Source organism: Oryctolagus cuniculus, chromosome 9 (genome assembly GCF_964237555.1).
Source record: "Oryctolagus cuniculus chromosome 9, mOryCun1.1, whole genome shotgun sequence".
Taxonomy (NCBI): domain Eukaryota; kingdom Metazoa; phylum Chordata; class Mammalia; order Lagomorpha; family Leporidae; genus Oryctolagus; species Oryctolagus cuniculus.
This window is the reverse complement of record NC_091440.1, coordinates 98328839-98348651: the sequence shown is the minus strand read 5'-3', so window position 1 is coordinate 98348651 and position 19813 is coordinate 98328839. Positions and strand designations below refer to the sequence as shown.

At 50.2% G+C, this 19813-nt stretch overlaps 1 protein-coding gene across 6 annotated transcripts in view; it reads right to left on the bottom strand.

The window, feature by feature from the left end:
- The window catches only part of B4GALNT3 (beta-1,4-N-acetyl-galactosaminyltransferase 3), a 115458-nt gene that overhangs the window by 35354 nt on the left and 60291 nt on the right, over positions 1–19813 (bottom strand). The gene's annotated exons all lie outside the window — the stretch shown is intronic.

Sequence of the window (19813 nt, the reverse complement as noted above, 5' to 3'; positions counted from 1 at the left end):
TAGGGTAAAGCAAGGAACTGAGCTTATAGCCAGCCACTGGGCCGGGTGAACAGGGATCACTGTCCTGGTGACCGCTGGTGCTGCCCCGGCTGCCCCAGAGCTGCTGGGGAGAAACAGTTGTGAAGTGGGTGTGCACTCTCTTCCCTCTAGCTCAGTCCCTGTCCAGGGAAACAGCAGGGGACTACTCGGGGGCGGGGGGGGAGGTCTTGCTCCGGCCTCGCCATCCGTCCCCAGGCTTCTGGATGGAAACAGAATCGGAGAAGACAGGAAAGGAGGGGCCTGGGACTTGGTGCTTGTCAAACAAGTTTATAAATAGCTGAAGATATAAGATGCAAGGCCCAGTGACTCCCATATTGATTTGGAGGCTGGGCATGACTGGGATGCCTGCCCTGGATCCAGCTGTTACACACATCTGGGAAGGCAAGGTGCTAAACCACGGCATGAGTGGGTGGGTGGGGGAGCAGGAAACGGCTGGAGTACACGCATGCATTCACAAACAAGCAAAGAGCTGGGGGGGGGGCTGCACTGCTGTGAAGGGGTCACAGCCTGCAAGGCACCTGCTGGACTTGGAGCAAGTTGGGGCCAAACAACTGTTGGCCATGAACCGAGAACAGAAACCATCAGGAGCTAGGATCACCTGGGCCTCATTTCAGAGGAGGAAGATGACACTCGGACTAGATACGTGACTGATCAATTCACTCTCAGCAAATAGCCAAGGCTAAGACCCAGACCCAAGTGGACAGCTGCTACTGTCTCTCCAACAGCTTCATCAAGATGTCCTCATGACACTGTGGTGGGCCCTGCACACAAGGACGGAAACTGACTGTCACCAATCAGTGGGAGCCCATAGTTGGCAGTAAACACAGGGGTCACAGGAACCCCTGTGGGAGCAGCAACCGAGCCTTGCCCGGCCAGCCAGACCCGGAACGGAGAGCACAGTCCACAAGGAAGTCCACACTCCATCATGGAAGGAGGACGTCCATGCTGTGCAAGTGTTCTGGGAAGGGACTGCGGGAGGGGACGGGACGGGGCACACAGCCTGAAGTGCAGGGGCGGGGTGGTTCTGTCTGCATGCACCTCAGAGGCATGACCCCGTCTGAGCCCCTGAGACTCCCGTGGGACAGGCCAGGTCTGATCACCCCCACCTTATGCAAAGCTTAACGTCAGTGCTACTTGTGGTGGTGCCAGGACTGGGACAGAGCGCCCCCTTCTCGCCCACCAGCGTTCTCTCACCTGTCTCCCGTGGCAGGCTATGGCATGCACTTTGAGGAGTCCTGGGGCAGAGGCCTTGGCAGGCACCTGTGTCTGGGGTTTCTGCATGGATAGGAAGCCTCTGCCCATGTGAGGGTCACAGGGATTCCTGTGGTCAAGGTCTCTCCTGGCTCCATGGCGAGCCGGGCAGTGGCAGCCAGGAGCAGGTTCCCCGAGCCCAGTGCAGGGTGTGTTCCGAGGAAGCAGGATGCTGGGGTCCATAAGATGAGGTGAAAAGACAGAGAGCGGAGGGAGAAAACAAGGAAACGCTCCCAGGGAGTGGCTGTGCGGCATGGCGATTAGGCCACTGCTTGGGATACCTGCATCCCACATCCCAGTGCCTGCTTCCAGCCACGGTCCCTCTGCTTCCCATCCTGCTTCCTGCTGATGCACATCCTGCGAGCAGCAGGTGATGGCTCAAGTGCTTGGGTCCCTGCCCCACCACTTGGAGACCAGATGGAGTTCTGGACTCCTGGATTTTGGCCTGGAATAGCCCTGGGTGTTGTGGGCATTTGGGGAGTGAACTAGTGGCCAGGAGTGCACACTGTCTCTGTCTCTTTCTCTGTCTCTCTCACCCTGCCTTTCAAATAAAATGCAAATAAATAAAAATGGTTAAAGTGTCCCCAGACCTACATCCTCCACTTTTAGATGAGCTCAGGGGAACGCCATTTGTTTATCTGCTAATCCCCACTCAAACCCGGAGCCAAAGTAAAAGCCAACTCCGTTCTCTGCCCCAAGGAGCTGCTGGTTGGTGCTGGGAGGCTCCAGTGCCTGGGGGACAAGTGAGTCACAGGACAGGCCCAGCCCCCTTCTGCGCATGAGTGATCGGGTCATCTCCTCCTAGAGGAGGCTGTGCAGGGGCACCCCGGAAACACTGCCTGCCTACCCACGGGAGCTGAGGTGCGTCTCAGAGGCACATTCCTTCTCCGAGGCCGGTTTCCAGTGCCAGCCCAATTCTGACTGTTGGAAGTCACAGCAAAGGCCCCCAGCTGTTACTGTGGGTCCCCAGTTCCCCTGTCCTGGCATCTGCAGGGAAGTGACATGACGCCCAGGCCAGATGCTAGGCTCCTTGCAGCCTCTTCTCAAGGAGGCCTCATGCTTTTTTTCTTTTTAACATGTAATTTATTTGAAAGGCAGAGTGACGGAGAGAGACACACACACACACAGATTTTCTATCTGCTGGTTCCCTCCCTAAGTGGGTGCAAAAGCCAGGGCTGGGCCAGGCCAAAGCCGGGAGCCTGGAATTCCGTCCAGGTCTCCCACGTAGGTGGCAATTTGTAAACCTTTTTTTTTTTTTTTATAAGATTTATTTAATTGAAAGGCAGAGATACGGGGGGAGGGAAGGCTGAGAATCTTCCATTCAGTGGTTCACTCCCCAGGTGGTAGCAATGGCTAAGGCAGGGCCAAGTCAAAGTCAGGAGCTTCATCAAGGTCTCCCACGTAGGTGCAGAGGCCCAAGTACTTGGTCATTTCTGGTGCTTTCCCAGACGCATCAGCAGGGAGCTGGATTGAAAGTGCAACAGCCAGGAATTAAACTGGCACCCATTTGGGCTTAACCCACTACACCACGACACGGGTCTGGTGGGTGGCAATTTGAAAGACAGAGTGATAGGGAGAGAAAGGAAAATCTTCCATCTGCTGGTTCACTATGCAAGTGGCTATAACAGCCAGGTTTGGGTCAGGATCCTGGAATTCTATCTGGGTCTCCCATGTGGGTGGCAAGGATCCAAGTACTTGGGACATCACCTCCTACTTTCCCAGGCACATTAGCAGGGAACTGGATGGGAAATGGAACAACTGGGACTTGAACCAGTGCTCCAATATAAGATGCTGCCGTTTCAAGCACCACAATGCCAACCCCAGAGGCCCCATCCTTGCATCCTGTCCTGGGCCTGCTTGGTCCAGTTTTCAGCAAAAATCCTGCTAAGTCAGTTTAGCAAGACTCCCTCCACCCTTGACATGTGATCACCCTCCACATCTCATCCAGTTCCCCATCTCCTACCCCTGCCTTCAGCAAGAATCCTGTAAGGCCAGTTTAGCAAGGATCCCCCTACCCACCTAACCCCTCACCCTGCTGTGAATTCCCAGATGGCTTTGCCACATCCAGAACTGAGCTCAGTTGTGCAATGAAGTTTCCCTCCGCGATTGCAATAGTCCTGAATGGCATGTGCCGGCCCATTCCCCTCCAACAGGAAGTAGGAGGTGGCACTCTACCTGGCTGGCCAAGGACAGATCCTCGAAGGGGATGGGAGGGGGATGGCAGAGAGGGATCCTGCCCCTGAGCCACAGGTAACCTGGGTGGCTCTGAGATATCTGGAAACCTGGGAGAGCCATCAGTGGTGGAAGGAACTGGAACATCTCTCCGCAGAGCTCACAGATGTAGTAGACAGACAAGCAAGGGTTTGGTGTGGGAATTATCTACTTGTGTAGCTACCAATCACAAACTGCAGCTGCTTGAGCGAGTAACTTAACCTCTCTGGCCTTGGTTTCTTCATCTTGATGGTGGAGATCAAAACAACTGCCCCGCAGGACTGCCGTGAGGATTGGATTACCTGAGCCAGGTCTAGTGTGGTGTCTGACACAGGGTGAGTGCCTTCCTCCGCAGAGAGAGACACACAGAGGGAGAGAGGTCTTCTATCTACTGGTTCACGCCCCAAATGGCCCACAACTGCCAGAGCTGAGCTGATCTGAAGCCAGGAGCCAGGAGCTTCCTCCAGGTCTCCCATGCGGGTGCAGGGGCTCAAGCACTTGGGCTGTCTTCTACTAATTAGGCCTTAGCAGAGAGCTGGATTGGAAGTGGAGCAGCTGGGTCTCGAACTGGCACCCATATGGGATGCAAGCGTCATAGGTGGCAGTTTTACCAACTGTGCACAGCACTGGCCCCAAGAAAGAGGTCTTCCATTGGTTCACTCTCCAAATGGCCACAACTGCCAGAACTGAGCCAATTCGAAGCCAGGAGCCAGGAGCTTCTTCCAGGTCTCCCATGTGGGTGCAGGAGTCCAAGCATTTGGGGCATCCTCTACTGCTTTCACCAGCCATAGCAGAGAGCTACACTGGAAGTGGGGTAGCCGGGACTTGAACTGGCACCCAGATGGGATGCCGGCACTGCAGGTAGAGGTTTTACCCTCTACGCCCCAGCACTGGCCCATTAACTTAATACCTGGTTCTGACTCCTGACTTCAGCTTTCTGTTAATGGAAACTCCGGGAGGCAGCAGGTGATGGCTCAAGTAGTTGGGTCCCTGCTATCCGTGTGGGAGATAGCCACGGAGTTCTTGGCTCCTGGTTTCTGTCTTGGCCCAGTCATTATGGGCATTTGTGAAGTGAACCAGCGGATGGGATCTCTCTCTCTTTCTCTGTGCCCATCCATCTCTCAAACAAATAAATAAATTTAATTTCTTTTTAGTGACTAACCCTTCCTCTTTGTTCATGGGAACTGCTGCCCCAGCGTCACTAAGAGCACACATGGGCCTGGCACTGCGCCCCGTATTTGCATACTTCCTCTATTCCTGTCTGCCTCCACACTACTACTGCTCAGCACCCCAGGGGAAACTGGACCTAAAGGTGTGTGGATTTGACTAGTGACACTTGTCACTTGCCCTCTGGTAAGCAAACTCCCGCTGCTCCTGGCCAGACCTCTCCTCCCACAGGGCCAGCTGCCAGGGCCTGTTTCTCCTGCAACAGGTGTCACATCTGCGCCAGGAGACAGACACTCAGCTCTCAGGTGACAGATAAAGCACCACCATGGGCCTCATATTCTGCTCTCACAAAGCTGGGCTATCACATTCACCATCAGCTGGAGCACTGCCAACACCCCTCCCCCGCACAGCGCAGGCTCTTTCAAGGCCTGAAGATCACCATCTCGGCTCGCTGGTGAAAATACAGTGCGTACATCCCTTTGTGCTTTTTCGCAACAACTCCCACATACATTATTTCATTTCCTCCTCTCAACCTCCCTGTTCCGTGCTGTCATCTCCACTCTATATTGAAGATGCAGAAACAGAAAGGTAAAGTTATCAGCCTCAGGTCACAGAATGAATAAGATAACCCACATCAAAGATTCCGAGCCTGGAACACGATACGCACTCAGTGCACCGGAGCTTCTTCTGTTTATGGTTCATCACGATGGTGCAGCTCTGGGTCTTGCTTCCATCTCTCTGGGACCCTGGCCTGATGCTCTTGTCTGTGTAGCATGTGGCTGAGAGAGGAAGGAAGCCCCTTACTGCTCAGGCCGGTGTTGGTGTCACAGATTGTGACTCCCAATTCCACCTCTAGGGACAAGACACTCCACAGTGCTTTCGACTACACATGGGTGTAGACTAACTCTGCATGTAGGTAGAAAGTCCTAAAGCCCAGGAATAAAGACCCTGGACTTGGGCCTGTGACACTGGCATCCCTTATGTGTGCTGGTTAGAGTTCCAGTTGCTCCACTTCCTATCTAGCTTCCTGCTAATGCATCTGGGAAAGCAGCAGAAGAGGCCCAAGTGCTTGAATCCCTGCCATCTATGTGGTAGTACCTGGATGGAGTTTCAGGCTCCTGGTTTTAGCCTGGCCTAGGCCTAGCTGTTGTGGCTATTTGGGGAATGAACCAGCAGATGGAAGATCTCTGTCTCTTCTTCCCTCTGTAACTCTGCCTTTCAAATAATTCCATCTAAGAAAGAAAGAAAGAAAAAGGGAGCTTAAAAAAAAGATCCTGGACTAAGAAGCTGACCCCTACCCCATACCCGAGCCATGGCCCACTATCGGAAAATCCTCCCCAAATTGGCCTAACGAAGAATTTATTCAAACCTCTATCAATGTCCAAGAAGGCGTGTTACAAGGCACACGGCTGGATAGACAGCTTTTACTCCTAATTAACTGTAATAAAGGCAATACTGCCGGTGCTGTGGCTCAATAGGCTAATCTTCCGCTTTGCGGCGCTGGCACACCAGGTTCTAGTCCCGGTCGGGGCGCTGGATTCTGTCCCGGTTGCCCCTCTTCCAGGCCAGCTCTCTGCTATGGCCCGGGAGTGCAGTGGAGGATGGCCCATGTGCTTGGACCCTGCACCCCATGGGAGACCAGGATAAGTATCTGGCTCCTGCCATCGGATCAGCGCAGTGTGCTGGCCGCAGCGCGCCGGCCGTGGCGGCCATTGGAGGGTGAACCAATGGCAAAAAGGAAGACCTTTCTCTCTGTCTCTCTCTCTCTCACTGTCCACTCTACCTGTCAAAAAAAATTTTTTAAAATAAAAATAAAGGCGATACTGATAGCACCCAGAAACTCCACCCTGGTCTCTCACGTGGGTGCAGCAGCCAGGACTAGACCAGGCACCCACACGGGATGCCGGGGTTGCAGGTGGCGCTTTAACTCGCTGTGCAACAATGCTGGCCCCTACCGTGCTGTTTTCTTCCACTGTAAAGGGGAAGATAACGAGTGTGCACGCTCACATGACTTCATGGTGAACAGCGATGGAGCCCAATATATCCCCAAGGTCTGTTCAAATCATCCACTGGTCTACACAGAGAGTACCACCAGCAGCCCCAAATGGCTTAGACCCACCTCACCCTTCACTCCCACATCTTACTTCTTGCTCATGTGGAAAAGGACTGTGATGTCACTGAGCAGACACAGCAGGGTCCATAAGTAAAGGAGTGGAGCAGATGGATTAACCACCTCTCCCCCAACAAAGGCCAGCTCTGTACATCAACAGGGAGCCTGCAAACAGTTCATAGGTGCCAAGTAGGGTCAGGTGTCTGACTTGTTGGCTAAGATGACGGTTAGAATGCCTGCGTCCCACATCAGAGTCCCTGGGTTCAATTCCTGGAACCCTGGATGTCATGGGCATTTGGGAAGTAAGCAATGAACAGAGACGTAATAAATGTGGAATGCCAACAGGAAAGTAACGACTGAAACAGAAATAGAACCCTTGGTGGTGGGTAGCACCCAGGAGGCAGAGACCACAGCAAGGGTGTTCCTGCAGCTCTCTCAGCCTTGAGGCAGGGCTCCATGATACGGGGTTTGCACCTCCCCGCGGCCAGAGGGGAGGGGCTTGGCCTTTCCAGGGCCGGAGGAAGGTGGGGGAGGAGGAGCCTGGGGTGGCTGCTTTCACACGGTACCAACAGAACCAGGGTGAATGCACATTGGCTAAGGAGCCCCGGAGTCTGCATGGAGAACTCTCCCCCAGAGACTCAAACTGGAATGAGGAAAGGTGATGAAAGCCAGCGGAGCTGCTCAGAGGCGGGCCCTTGTGCCCCTGGAGGGCAGGAGTTGTCAAGGGAAAGCAGCTGTGACCCCCGGGGCTCAGCTCCACACCTGCCAGGAGGAAAAGGCAGGGACTATGGCTGTGTCCTGGGACGGCTCCTGGGAGTCGGTCACACTTTCTCAGCAGGCAGAGCTGCTGTGGCTGGATGCCAGCAGGGCCTGGGCCTCAGCAGAAACCCGAAGGGGTGGAGACAGTCACGACCGTCAGAGCCGGGTCACCTGGGAGGAGTCGCTAAGGCAGAGACAGGGCTGTGTGGCTAAACCTGTCCTTTCCACTCCATGACACCCCAGAGAACTTGATGCAATAACTATTATTATTAATGTAACTCTAACAAGTGATGTTTATGGATTAGGCTTGCATTTACTTATGCCTGTTTATACATATGCCTATTTGTATTCAAATAAACAAATTATTTTATTTAATGTAAATCCCATATAGGAAGGCAAGGCTTAGGAATTTCAAATGTTACCAAAAGTCACAAAGGCAGCAACTGGCCAAAGTCGAGCCCAGGACAAAGACTGTGTGCTTAATTCCATTGCTCCATACTGAGTGTGCTTGGGAATTTCTGTCCACGCCCAACCTCACCCATGATCAGCTGGTGTCAGGTGCCCATATACTCAGCACCCTATCCCTGCTCTCCTGTCTCCTCCCCAATTACCCCTATATACACACATACACACACGTGCGTGCATGCGCACACATACATGCATGCATGCACACACGTATGCACGCGCAGACATGCACACACACACCTCAGTTCAGTTCTTTACTGTCTCTAACTTGGCCACTAACATTGCTCCATATCAGCCCAGGAAATGCAAGCAGGGAGTGTGGAGGCCCACAAGTACTGAGTCCCAAACAGCTGGAGAAGTGGACAGGGGAGCATTCCTGCCACCCTCTCCCTGGTTACAGAGCCTTCTTCTCAACATGGACGATCCAGCTGTGTGTGTGGACAGCGGCGGGGCAGGAGGTGGGGCCAGCGTTTCAGGGGTCATTCAGCTCCATCTCACTGTCCCTCACAGCGTAGGTATCCGCAGTGCAAGTGGGAGTGGAGAGGGCAGGGGAGCAGAGAGGTGAGAGGTAAGGTCTCCCCAGCACCGCTCTGATGAGCAGATGCATGGGATCTTCTCAAAGGTCACGGGAAATGCTCATCATGAAAAAACTGTAGGGGTTTCAAAAAAATTTTGCACCAAAATACACTTATGTTCTAATTGAATTTTTCCATTGATCTCTGGAAATACCCTTTCAGAAGGCCTTTCCTAGCTGCCCCCGCCAGCCCGCAGGCCCACTGCTGCTCAGCGCCAGGCCCGGGAACCTGCAGAACGGCCACCTGCATCTCGGGAGCCTCCTGCAAGCTTGCACCTGAGCCGGGGCTGCCAGCTGCACACACAAGACACTGGCCCCACAGCCCTGGGGGCGCTGCCCAAAGGGGGCCCGACCAAGGGCAGCCGAGCCCCTGCCGGGGATGTGCCCAGGTCTTCAGCCCCACTGGCAGTGCTTCCTGCTCACCCAAACATCCAGATTAAAGCACAAAACCAAGGGCAAGGATGAGGACAAGAGCTAGAACGGGAGAGCAGTGCCCTTTCTACTCTGTCGCCACCGCTCTGGGGACCTGGAGACACAAAGGGCCTGACTCAGTGAATTTCCATTCCCCAAGCTATGAATTTGACCAGTGGGGGGGCCCTGGAAATTTACCCAGGCCATGGCTCACCCCTTGGGTATCATCATTATCAAATAAATGACAATCCAACCCATCAGCAGGGTGACAATTGCATTCACACACACAGTCCTGTGCGAGGGGCATCTGGAGTGCGCTGGCCTGAGCTCCCCAAAGGGGGGCTGTGCTGTACTCCCCTGGTGGCCCCAGAGGTCTTCCAGGATTCAGGATTCTGTGCTCCCTACCACTCCAGGTTGGGACTGACTTTTCCAAATCCACAAAGTTGTCATTCTTGTTTTGTTTTGTTTAAGATTTATTTTATTTATCTGAAAGACCCCAAAGTGGTCATTATGGCCAGGACCGGAACAGGCCAAACCCAGGAGCCTGGAACTCCATCCTGGTTTCTAACATGAGTAACAGGGCCCCAGTACTTGAGCCATCTTCCAGTGCTTTACCAGGCATTAGTAGGGAGCTGGATCAGAAGCAGAGCAGCCAGGCTCAAACTGGTGCTCTGATATGGGATGATAACATTGCAAGCAGTGGCTTACCCTGCTATGCCACACGACAGCCCAGCTTCATTCTGGACTGGGACGAAGGGCAGCTTTTGCATGTGGAGGGAGTATGTGGTCTATGTACTTCCCTGCTGGAGTCTCAAAGAAGAGGTTCAGCGGTGGTCAGGAGTGAGCAGGCTGGGGAAAACAAGTAAACGAGCCAATGACCTAAGCACCCAGGTATCTCCTGAGCACCTGCTGCATCCTGACTCCTCCGTTGACTACTGTGATAGCCAGCAAGGCACACCTGGAGACGTCCAGGTCCATCGGGTCCTGGGTGCGGTGAGAGCAACGTTCGCAGCAAGGGAAAGCACCAGCAGGCTGTGCCCACGTGCATGTGCCCTGCACTCAGGCTCATGCCCGCGTGCAGGGTATGCACAAGCTGATGCTGCCTCATGCAACAAGCAGGCACACACCAGGCAACCCGGCTCACTGATTTTTTTTTTTTTTTTAAGATGTATTTATTTTTATTTGAGAGGTAGAATTACAGACAGTGAGATGGAGAGACAGAGAGAAAGGTCTTCCTTCTGTTGGTTCACTCCCCAAATGGCTGCAGTGGTCGGAGCTGCGCCAATCCAAAGCCAGGAGCCAGGCGCCTCCTCCCAGTCTCCTATGTGTGTGCAGGGGCCCAAGCACTTGGACCATCTTCTATTGCTTTCCCAAGCCATAGCAGAGAGCTGGATGGGAAGAGGAGAAGCCGGGACTAGAACTGGTGCCCACATGGGATGCCGGCACCACAGGCGGAAGATTAACCAAGTGAGCCACGGTGCTGGCCCCTCACTGATTTTCTGTTTTCCAGATTTGCAGAAACCTCGGGTGAAATGTTTTGCAAAGATTCTCTGGGATTAGGGAGAAGCAACAGATAGAGGAAAGCCCTGATGCTCTAAGAGGACACCTAGGCATCACCAGGCCCCGCCTGCAGGTCTGACTTCCCCCAGGGCACCATGCAGGAGGGCGGCCTGGCAGGGAGTTACCGCCTGTGTGCTTTTGGTCTGTTTCTCTTTCATGTGGAAGAAGGAAGCAGGAATTCTCTTCCTCCAGCTGGGAGGAGGTGACTCCATCCTGACTTAGGAATAAGAACATTTTTCCGTAGTTGGAGGCCTGCAGGGAGAAAAGGCTTTATAGAAAGAGAATGGAAACCAGAATGAAAAAAAAAAAAGAAAAGAAAACACTAGAAGGGGAGAATAGAGCAGGGAGCACGGCTTTGGAAAGGAGAACGGAGTGGCAGGCATTTGGCCAAAAGCCCACACACCAGAGTGTCTGGCTCGAGTCTTGGTTCCAGCTCCTGCCTCCAGCTTTGTGCTAATGCAGACCCTGGAAGGCAGCAGGTGATGGCTCACATAGCTGGGCCCCTGCCACCCGGGTGGAAGACTGGATTAAGTCCCTAGCTCCTGGCTTCAGCCTGGCCCAGTCACAGGTGTTGCAGGTATTTGCAAAGTAAACCAGCAGATGGGAGATCTCTGTTTCTCCCTGTGTCTCTCTGCCTCTCAAACAAATTTCAAAAAAAAAATTTTTTTTGAGAAGAGAAGAGAGTTTCACCTAGCCAACTAATGAGATAGAGAAGTGGGAACAATTTGATAATAGCTGTTAATTAGGAAGAAGCAAGACTTGTGACTACAGGAGGATGTCAAAAGAATATGGGAGAATATTGTCTACACAGCTCTCTCCATACCCACTAGCAGGTGCATTCACAAAACCAGAAACAGCTAACAAATGTACGATCACCCAGGTCAGTCACTGTGCTGAGCACCTGACACACCACGTCTCACGTCGTCTTCGCAGCAATCCTTCAGGTGGATGTGAGCATTGCCCCTATTTTACAGATGAGAAAACTGAGGTTCTGAGTGATCAGGAGGACACATATCTGCCCAGGACCTTACCACCTCTAAATAACAAGGTGAGATTTGACTCCCGTTGTTTTGTTTGCTTCTCCTCCCACCCCCACCCCCCCAATCTCTTAACAAGTATCTTACACAGACTCTTTTGTGTGTTGAATGAAAAAGCAATGGAATCCAAGGGAAGGAGGGAGAGGTAGGGGCTCTGAGGACAAGGAAGTCTTCTAGGGCCACACAGGGGCTAGGCTGGGCCCAGCAGCCAGGAGCCACTGCCGCCCCGCCCTCTCCCCACTTGATGTCCCCTATTGGAGCAACAACTCTTTTAAGCATTTTGTTGAGCTCCCTCTCTTTTCTGCATCAGGCTTAAAAACAAATGAGGTGCATTATCTGATTGGGGGGCTGCCAGCAGCTAGGTGTGCAAGGTCTGATGAAGGTGACTTTCCAAAGCCATGCTGAGGCTGTGTAACCTGTTCTCGGGGAGGAGAGGGAACAGGAGTCATTAGTTCTGCTCCCCTAGACAGGAACACGGGCATTCCACCTTCCCTGTCCTCACAGCATAGGACACGTATGGAACTTCAAGGCCTAGCCCGTACCAAGGGCCAAGGGCTATGCTGTTTGGATGAGGCCCCAGCCCACCACGGCCCACCTGATGTTTTTATACCAGAGCTTTTATATTCTTGGTCTCATTCTCATTTTTATCCCCAATGCTCATGCATCATTTCCACTTTGCTGATGAGGACAGAGACCCACAGATACGTTAACCGATTGGTCTAATGTTGAAAGGAAGCCAATGTTAAGGACCAGGCTACAGCCCAGGTCTTTGATTCTCGGCCCAAGGCTTGGTGTATCACAACACAGGGCTTAGCCATGGCTGTTAGTGTTAAGTGAGTTTCACGTTTTGGGAGAGGACACCAATCCAGCCTAATGTAGGAAAGGACTGAAAGCACTGTGCAGGCAGAAAAACTAGGTCATGTTCACGATTTCATCCCCACTGTATAAAGGAGTTCCTATTACCACTTCCAACACATCCCAGCTGCACAGAGGGGTTAAATGACCCGGCTCTGACCTCATTTTCCTACTGTGTAAATCAGGCATTTGATGCATGTGGAGTGGCTGAATGAATGAATGATAAGGAGGGTTTATGGGACAGGCCAGAGGAATTAGGCATCTTTTGGTTTGGAGGCTGAATGACAGAGAGACACTGGCCCAGTCATGCTGAGAAATTAACAGCCAGCTCCAGGGATGTCTTAGCACCCTGTGGACACCCACTGGGGCACCAATGAAAAAGGGATAAGCTGGGGGCCAGTGCTGCGGCCCAGTGGAGTAAGCCACTAGTTGTGATGCCAGTATTCCACATTAGGAGTGCCAGTTTGAGTCCCAGTTGCTATGCTAATGTCCCAGCTCCCAGCTAATGTACCTGGGAAAGCAGTAAACGATGGCTCAAGTATTTGGGCTCCTGCACCCATGTAAGAGACCTGAGTGGAGCTCCTGACTCCTGGCTTTGGCTATGGCCATATGGGGAGTGAACCAGTGGACAGAAGGTCAGACTCTCTCTTTCTCTCTCTGTGTCTAAATAAATTTAAAAAAAAAAATCTAAATTTTTTAAAAGGTAGAACCTGAAGGTGCCTCTAACACAGCATTTTTCTCTTGGGCACTTTTTCTCTTTTTCAAATTCAATGTTTAGATTTCTGTTTGTGTGTATGTGTTGTAAAATAAACAAAATATACAATTTTAACCTTTTTTAAATGGACAGTTTAATGGGATTAAGTGCTCATACACCCACACATACAATTTTAACCTTTTTTAAATGGACAGTTTAATGGGATTAAGTGCTCATACACCCACACTTTCAGGCAACCATCACTCCCATCCATCTCCAGAACCTGACCGTCCCAAACTGAAAATCAGAACAACTTCCCTCGCTGCCTCACCCAGCCTCTGGCAACCGCTGCTTCACTTTCTTTCTCTACAAATGTTACTGTTCCACCGATCACAGAGGAGACGTAAAATCCTACAACATTGCTCTTTTGTGTCCGGCTTATTTCACTTAGCATTGTGCCCTCAAGGCTCATCCACGGAGCATGGCAGAATTTCCTTCCTTTTGAGGGCTATACAATATTCCATTGTATGCATAGATCATGTTTTGTTTATCCATTCATCCATGAACACTTGGGCTGTTTCCACCTCTTGGCTATTGTAACAAATGCTGCAATGAACCCGGGTATTCAAATATCTCCTAAAGATCCTGCTTTCAGGGCCAGCCTTACGGCACAGCAGTTAAGCCATAGCTTGTGATGCCAGCATCCCACATTGGAACACTGGTTCAACTCCTGATTGCTTTGCTTCTGTTCCAATTTCTTGCTAATGCCTCCTGGGAAGGCAGCAGAAGTTGGCCCAAGTGCTTGAGCCCCTGACATCCATATGGGAGATCTGGATGGAGTTCCTGGCTCTTGGCTTCCACCTGGCCCAGCCCAACCCAGTCCCTGCTACTGTGGCCACTTGGGAAGTGAACTAGCAGACAGAAATCTGTGTGTGTGTGTGTCTCCCTCTCCCCCCCCCCCCCTCTCTCTTCCCCTCCCTAGCCTTCAGCCTCACATTGTTTTCGCAGTTTAAAGGAGCATGTCACACTCAAAGAACTGAATGTAGGATCTTTTTTTTTTCTTTTATTTATTTATTTTTTAAGATTTCTTTTTTGAAAGACAGAGGGGGAGAGACAGAGTGGGTGAAACAAGGTGGAAAAGCTTGTGTTTGGGAATAGGTACAAAGAAGAGTGCTGTGTGGGGAAAGCCAGACTGGAGCAACCCCAGCCAGCAGGTTACAGGGAAAAGCAGAGCTTCTGAGTGGACCCAGGGTAAAACTTTCCCTGGGGGACAGAGATGCACTAGCGGGTGTGGAAATCAGTAGTCAACATTGCCCAGCTTCAGAGACGGATTAGCTGCTGGGTCCCCTAGAAACTGCTGTTTGCATGAGTCTGGTACAGAAGCAGGGAAGTGTTTAGAACCCAGCAGGACGTTGCAGCAACATCAACCTGTGACAGTGGGATCACCGCACCGTGCTGAGTCACAGCTCGTGCAGGCTGAATGCTGGTGCCATGTGGCACCGCCTCGTGCGAGTCCAGTGTCGGATCACAAAGTGAAGACAGAAACAGGCAAGACAAGGCCTTTCCTACAGACCATTTGTTCCAGGGAGCATCACGGGCCTGTCTGCCCCTCTTCCTTCCTAACTTAAGCCACAGAGAACTTGGGGAAAGATCACAGCAGCTCACAGAATCAAAGAGAGAACTACACACACAGGACCCCAAAGGGACCAGCAAACAGGGCAGTGACTTAAGTCTCAGCAGCCATCCTATGATGTCTGTGCAAGTCTCTGCTTAGGAATTACACCCTCAGGAAGGAGTCTGAGGGGCCTAGGGTTCACATGCCCAGGTGGTGACGAATGGACTGCATTCAGGGAGTTCCTTGAAATAACAGGTCACCAAGGGAGTTTTCCGGATCGTCCCTGTGAACACAGCTCAACTCTAAATAACTGATTGCTATTTTTTTTTTAAGATCTAGTTATTTGGGAGGCAGAGTTATAGACAGAAAGAGAGAGACAGACAGATACAGAGACAGAGATCTTCCATCTGCTAGTCTACTCCCCAAATGGCCACAATGGCCACAGCTGGGCCGATCTAAAGCCAGGAGTCAGGAGCTTCCTCCAGGTCTCCCACGCAGGTGCAGGAGCCCAAGCACTTGGGTCATCTTCTACTGCATTCCCAGACCATCAGCAGGGAGCTGGATTGGAAGTGAAGCAGCAGGACATGAACTAGCACTAATATGGGATGTGGGCACTGCAGTCGGAGGCTTTACCTGATATGCTACAGCACCAGCCCCTATTGTTATTCTTAAAACAAGGTTGAGACTTACCTAAGAGTCACTTTATTTTTTAAGTACATAAAATGCAAATAGCCGATGATATCAAAGATACAAACACACAGAGTTAGTGTTACAGTATTTATGGAACTTTATAGACTGTGAGGAAGATGGGAGAATTCATGATTTAGCATATCCCGGGAAAGAGGCGTTCCAGCCTCATGCAGGTACATAATGTTCAAATTATGGTCCTTGGAAAGATGAAATAAAACACGCATTTGTCAGAACCTTTGGAAGTAATATTCCATCAGCTCACTTTAGCCTTGGTTTTTTAAAAAAAAAGATGAGGAGGAGCAGGAGGAGGAGGAGGAAATTTAAGAATTATGGCAAATGGGGCAAATGTTGTGTTGCAGTTGGTTAAGGCACCATGCAGCACACCTGCATTTCTTATCAGAGTTCTTGGCTTCTGGCTTCAGCCTGTCTCAATGCTGGCTGCTGTGGGTATTTGGGGAGTGAACCAGCAAATGGAAGATCTCTCTCTTCTCTGTCTCTCCCTCTCTCCCTAAGTCACTCTGCCTTTCAAATAAATAAATAAATCTTAAAAAGAATTGTTACAATCCAGGGGAACCTAAGGTTCATTGTTGCAAGCACCAACATTCCAGCTATTAGAAAATGAGGGGCGGGCACTGTTAGGTTAAGTAGGCTTAGTAGGCTTAGTAGGTTAAGTCTCCGCCTGCGGCAAAGGCATCCCATATGAGTGCCAGTTTGCATCCTTGCTGCTCCATTTCGGATCCAGCTCTCTGCTAATGCACCTGGGAAAAGCAGTGGAAACTGGCTCAAGTGGTTGTGGGAGATCAGGAAGAAGCTCCTGGCTCCTGGCTTCAGATCAGCCCAGCTCCGGTCATAGCAGCCATCTGGGAAGTGAACCAGCAGATGGAAGACCACTCCTTCTGTCTCTCCCTCTCTATCTGTTAACTCAGCCTATCAACTAAATAATAAATAAATCTTAAAAAAAGAAAAAAGGAAAGAAAAGAAAATTGAAGGTTTGAAGGCTTAGGTCTGAGGTCACAAAGCAAGTCAGAGGCAGAACCAGAACTCAAACCAGCAGTCTTCAGTGCAGACCACACACTGAGTGTGCTAACCGGCGGGGTTGTTCCCAGGTTGTGAGCCTGATGATAAATGAATAGCAGTGTCAGGAGTGGCAATGGAGCACTTTTTTGTAGGTTGGAATCTCAGAAGTGAACACAGCCCCTTAGAGAAAAAGGGTCGTGTTCTAAAGAAGCAGCTTGGAGAACGAGATTCTCTGCGAACTGAAGAGCCTACTAGTTTGGGTCCAGACCAGTTCCAAGCCCAGAATCTTCAGAAGCATGGGCTGTGCCACTCTCACCTCTGCTCCCCAGGTTAGCTCAGTCTTAAATACGGAAGATGTACATTGAATGATACTAGATTTCATCAAAATTCCTTTTGTATTTACTGTATTTTTTTACTCCAAGCATCTTACCAACAAGTATTTAACCAGGGCTGACATTTAATCTAGCAGTTAAGACACAGGTTAGGACACCTGCAACCCACACAGGAGTACCTGAGTTCAAAACCCAGTTCTGGCTCCTGGCTCAAGCTTTCCTTTTTTTCTTTTGTTTACTTTGCTTATCTGAAAGGCAGAGTTACAGAGAGAGAGAAACAGAGAAACAGAGAGAGAAGACTTCCATCTGCTGGTTCACTCCCCAAATGGCCACAAGGGCAGGGGCTGGGCTAGGAACTTCGTCTGGGTCTCCCACATGGGTGTAGGGGCCCAAGCACTTGGCCCATCCTCTGCTGCTTCCCCAGGCATATTAGCAGGGAGCTGGATTGGAAGTGGAACAGCCGGTACTTGAACCAGTGTCCATATGGGATGCTGGCATTGCAGGCGTGGCTTTACCTGCTATGCCACAGCGCCAGCCCCTCCAGCTTCCTTCTAATGTGCACCATGAGAGTCAGCAGTGATGGCTAAAGTAATTGAGCTCCTGCCATCCTCAGAGGAGACCTGGATTGTGTTTCCAATTCCCATTACAGTCCTGGTACAGTGTTTTTGGGCATTTGGAGAGTGAACTAGCAGATATGGTCTCTCTCTCTCTCTCTCTCTCTCTCTCTCTCTCTCTCTCTCTGTCTCAAGTAAATAAATACTTTAAAACATTTTTTTAAATATTTATGTATTTATTTGAAAGTCAGAGTTACAGAGAGGCAGAGGCAGAGAGAAAGAGAGAGGTCTTCCATCCTCTGGTTCACTCCCCAATTGGCCGCAATGGCCAGAGCTGCACCGAGCCGAAACCAGAAGCCAGGAGCTTCTTGTGAGTCTCCCACGTGGGTGCAGGGGCCCAAGGACTTGGGCCATCTTCCACTGCTATCCCAGAGCAGCTGGGACTTGAACAAGTGCCCATAAGGGATGCTGGCACTGCAGGCGGCAGCTTTACCCACAACACCACAGTGCTGGTCCCTAAAAATTATTTTAATATTAAAAAAATTCTAACATACATACATACTGATATCCACAAGCACATTAAATACTACTTTAACTTTACATGGGAAAAATATTCTTACTTGGTTAACAGCTACTGTTTAAAATAAATGAACAAAGAGAAGAAAGAGGAATTCAGGCTCAGGTGGCGAAAGAAGCCAAGTAGGAACACCAATAGCTCAGTGGATACTGATTTTTTTTTTTAGGTTTATTTTATTTTAGTTTAGTTTAGTTTGCTTTTATTTAATAAATATAAATTTCATAGGTACAACTTTTGGATTATAGCAGTTCTTCTCCCCATACCCACCCTCTTACACCCAAACCATCCTACCTCCTACTCCCTCTTTTATCCCATTCTTCATTAAGATTCATTTTTAATTATCTTTATATACAGAAGATCAACTCTATACTAAGTAAAGATTTCAACTGTTTGCATCCACACAGGCACTAAGTATAAAGTACTGTTTGAAGACCAGTTTTACTGTTAATTCTCATAGATCAACACATTAAGGACAGAGGTCCTACATGGGGAGCAAGTGCACAGTGACTCCTGTTGTTGATTTAACAACTGACATTCTTATTTATGACGTCAGTAATCACCCAAGGCTCTTGTCATGAGCTGGCGAGGCTATGGAAGCCTCTTGAGTTCACAAACTCCAACCTTATTTAGTCAAGGCCATAATCAAAGTGGAAGTTCTCTCCTTCCTTCAGAGAAAGGTACCTCCTTCTTTGATGGCCGTTCTTTCCACTGGCATCTCACTCACAGAGATCTTTTATGTAGGCCATTTTTTGCCATAGTGTCTTGGCTTTCCATGCCTGAAATATTCTCATAGTGGATATTGTTTATGTTTGTTTTCTACAAGCACAAATCAGAATGTGTTCACAGAACAGCAGAGCAATTAACAAGGCTGCTTGACCTCAGATATCACTGATCACAGTTCCCTAAGCTGATTTCTGTGGGTTTGCTTGTACCTTCACAAGTGCATTGACATACTGACTCTTGGGCTGGCCAATTAAACTCCTGAACAATTCTTACCATCCATACAATACACAAAGTTCCAGTACAATGGCCACAGGGATGAATCTAATAGAAAAGGAAGGGGAGGGGCCAGCGTTGTGGTACAGTGGGTTAAAGCCCTGGTCTGCAGCGCCAGCATCCCATATGGGCAACCAGCTTGAGTCCTGGCTGCTCCTCTTCTGATCCAGCTCTCTGCTGTGGCCTGGGAAAGCAGTAGAAGATGGCCCAAGTCCTTGGGCCCCTGCATCCACGTGGAAGACCCAGAGAAAGCTCCTGGCTCCTGGCTCCAGATCGGCGCAGCTCCGGCTGCTGTGGCCATTGGGGAGTGAACCAGCAGATGGAAGATCTCTCTCTCTCTGTCTCTCTCTGCCTCTGCCTTTCTATAACTTTGCCTTTCAAATAAATAAATAAATCTTAAAAAATAAAAAAAAAAAAAAACCTGCTTAGGAAAAAGACAGATGACTCTGATCCTCACCCTCAAAGAAAGCAAGAGAGAGAGAGAGAAAGAGAGAGAGAGACAGAGAGAGAGAGAGAACATTTTGGAGAGGGAGTCATTGCTACGAGAAATCTCCAAGCATGAAAAGCAAGAGGGAGACTTACTACACTCCCTGAGCCGCATGCTGCCAACAGTTTAACACTCAACCCTTCCGATCTGTGTGACTCTCATTTTACCTGCATGGCACCTACACAATTTCTGGAACTTTCTCCCATTTGAGATACTTGGGAAGACAACTGAGGCACAGAGAACTTGGATTTTCTTAAAAAGCCTCATGAGCATAAACTTTGATATTTAAAGACCCGTGATAACTGTCAGTATCCCAGTAATACAGAAAACCCTTGGGAAGCTGTTAACTGTTCAGCTTTCCCAGATCCTAGGGGAATATCTTTTCCATCTTTCAGAGTGTTGTAGGCGATTT